Genomic DNA, 3,697 nt, shown 5'->3' with positions numbered 1-3,697 from the left:
TATTTAGTAGTTTACAGTTTCAGATAATTGGAGAATTTTTTTTTTCTTTTGCCATAGGGCATGTCCACTTGCTAGAGAGAAACAGAGAGAGAAAAAGTGAGAAACTACCCCTGGGGGGATGGTCACACTGCAATCCCTTCTTCTCTATTCTCCTCAAGGGATTTTGGGCATATACACACACATATGTCCAGTGTGATTTTCAAGTGGCTAGGTCCAGGACTCAAACCACCACACCATTTTGGCTCAATAATTTATTTTTTTAATTTAGAAAATTGGATTTAAAATATGCATTAACTATTATATAGCCAATTTGAAAGTGTGTTATTTAAACAGCAAATCAATTAGTCAAATCTAAACAATTTTTAGAATAAAGGCTGAAAAAGTTCCATATTAAATAAGGATATTGCTATACATAAATCTCAAAATCGTTCCCCAAAATGCTATCTAGACTCTTAGAAAATGGTAACCAGAGGCTGCTTTCTTGCAAGAACAACAGAAGACTGTGTGGTTCCATACTTAACATGTGACTGACTTCAGCGTGCTGTGTTAGAAGCTCTGGCTACACCAGGTACATCCTCTGGTGAACAGAAGAACTTCCTTTGTCCCTGCTCAAGCAGTCTCTCTGACTAGCAGGCCAACACACAAGTGCAGACTTTTAATTAAAACTACAGACTGTAATAACTGTGAGTTGAATATTATTGGAATTAAACCTCATGAATTCCCTGAGCATACCCACTTTTAATAAATGTAAACGATCACTAATCACAAGCCCAATATAAAATGGCACAGAGCTACTTCACAATCAGGATTCTATCTCCCGCCATGGCCATCCATCCTATGTGGTCCATTTGCTGAGATGACTGATGGCTGAGCCCTTTCACCCTCTGAAAAGTCAGCAGCATCACGAGGCCCTCGAGCTCCAGTGAGTAGCCTCCAATCACGAGGGCGCACTCACCCGGCTGGGGAGAAAGGGACGTTTCATCAGTGAGAATGGAGAGAAGATGGAACTCATGTAGGAAGCTCCACTTGTCGAAAACATAGCATGAAAAACAAATGGAATCTAAAGGTCTAGTGCTACGGGCCGGCTGAGTTGCTCATTGGGCACGTGTGGCTCAAGGGAAACTGGTCCATATGGACAATCGGTTCCCCGGTCAATGTTACGTGTGGGGCACCTTGACCAGGCTGGCTGGGGAGGGACACAGTGCAGTGTGAGACCTGCTGAAGGTGCTTTTCTTTCACTCATTGTCTCTCTATCCCTCTCTCTCTCTCCAAATTTAAAATAACCACAAATAAGATATCAGTGCTGAATGTTTAGACTCTATTCTCTCACCTTAGACACAGAGTACCTTCAGGATCCTCAACACTGAAAAAACCTACAAAAATATTTTTGAAAATCAAGGAGGAGATGGGAAGAGAGTGTTGGCGTTAGCTTTGTTGTGTATTAAGAACTAAACAAACCTCGCATAATTGGGGCATTTATTTACTTGTAGTCAAATACAACAGATAGTTATTCTGCCAGGATGATTAAATCACAGTAATCATAGTTTTCATAAATCAAGTAGATAATTTCCTCCATTCTCAGGTCCTTCAGCATCATAGACAGTATTCCCCAGTACCAATTTATTAAATAAATGATCTCTGTGTTAACAGTCCTCATTATGGCCATGCATCAGAGGGAGATGAGCTGAGTATCAAAGGAGAAGAGAATGGTAGAGAATATGCTAGGCACGCGTGTAAAACGGGGAACAGCACAGAGTGCCCATGAGCTGAACCACACCCCCACTTTTCCCTGGAAAGACTCCTTTGTTTTATAGCCTGAAGTTAGAGTACATTGTGCAACCTCCTCTCAACAGAAAAGTGGAAGTAAAGGTTGAGTTTATTTTGATGCAAAAAAGAAATCCACTCAGTTTTTTTTTTTTTTTTTTTTTTTTTTTGGAGAGATTTTCACTATAGGGCGTGTGCGCTCGCCAGGCAGACAGAGAGAGACATAGAGACAGAAAGCGAGAAATCACCCCCCAGGGGGGATGGTCATGCCGCAATCCCTTCTCCTCCATTCTCCTCTCGGGAGCGAACCGTGGTCGACTACATGGGAGTCCAGCGACATAGCCATTACGCTAACTGCTGGCTCCCAACTCACAGTTTTTTTCATGATAACATTTTTTGTGAACTTTTTGAAGCCCCCTCTGTGTCGCTATTAGCCACATTAAGTAGGGAGCCTCTTGTCTCTCCCATCAAAATCCCTGACTTTCCCAAATGAAGCAAATGGATACTAGTTACTCACTCCCAAGAAAAGAAGAGGGAAACACTAAACTGGGTCCACTCCAAAGCCACACTTTTCTTGTGGCATTTGGTAAAGATAAAAAGAATAAACAAGAGGGAATGTGCTTGGAAGAGCCCAAGCAGGGCCCTGGAGGAGTACTGCCAGGCAGGCCAAGAGGAAGGAGAAGCTTCCCAACATCGAAACAAGAACGTCTAAGGTCAACATCAAGAAAATGTCAGTGGCATTATGGTAACCACTGACAAGTACCAAGAGTTTTTCAGGGAGATGAATAGTGTGCTCTTCCCTCTGTTGACCTGGAGTTTCTGTGATTCTGAAACCACAGTCTCCTCAGTATCCGCTCTCCTGCTTCCATGAATCCACAGATGTGGTGAAGGCAGAACCATGAGGAGGCATTTCATAGCTAAGATAAAACATCCTTACTCCCCAACACAGCTTTTCCCTCAGTGACTTTCTTCCTCTTTGTCTCCTCAGCACATACAGGAGAATGCCAGAGGTAAGGATGATCTCCACATCTTCATTTGTGTTGGATCTTTTTTATTCAGATTCTATTAGGCTAAATGAAAAGAAAACAATGTTTCTTTTATTTCTTTTATTGCATTAAAAAAACTTTCAATTAAGAAGATGGGACAATGGAGAAAGATTTCTGTTCAATTGGAGGTCAACGAATGTTCCCATTACAGAAGAGTGTACAGTACTTTAAAGGAAAGCAAACCTAGTGTCTTCAGTGACGACAGGGAACAATTAGCTGGTGCTCTAACAAACCAGCAGTCACAGGAAGCTGCTTTTATAGAAAAATCATGAGAATAATTGATTTAAAGAAATGCAACTGTCAACAGTAAAACTATGTGATTATTTTGTCTGGACTTCCAGCTGAGGAACAATTTACATCAACAAACTAATTAGTTTTTCTTCAGTTCTTAACAAGTTTGTGTATTAATTCACGGGATGATAAAAAGTGCTCAATGTAGACTTGTGTGAGCAGAAATATTGATCTCCGTGTGGAAGGCAGTAAGTGCACTCCGGGGACTGAGGTGAAACCAGCACAGGGCACCACTGTGCAGGTTCCTGCAGGGTCTGGATGACGATGACGGGGTGGCCCAGGGCCACCCTGGCTCAGAGAGACTTTCCACGCCGGTGCTGCGGGAATCACTGTCAGATAGTAAAGAGGCCCCTCTTCCTCCCCAGGAGTAAATCTTTTCAAAGTAAGAAAGAAAAAAGAAGGTGAAAGAACTGTTTGGGACGTACCAATGTGTGATGAGAAGACCCAAGTATGTTAACATCTTCCATAGTGTGTGTGTGCGTGTGTGTGTAAGTTTGTTTCTTCCTTCACTGAACAATGGAGACAGAGGGAAAGACAGAACACATTTCCAGTGGGGTCTTGATGCTGTGATTCATCCCCAGCCTTCAGCCAGCCTG

Source organism: Tupaia chinensis, unplaced genomic scaffold (assembly GCF_000334495.1).
Source record: "Tupaia chinensis unplaced genomic scaffold, TupChi_1.0 Scaffold000346_1, whole genome shotgun sequence".
NCBI lineage: Eukaryota > Metazoa > Chordata > Mammalia > Scandentia > Tupaiidae > Tupaia > Tupaia belangeri.
Note: the sequence above shows the minus strand (reverse complement) of the source record.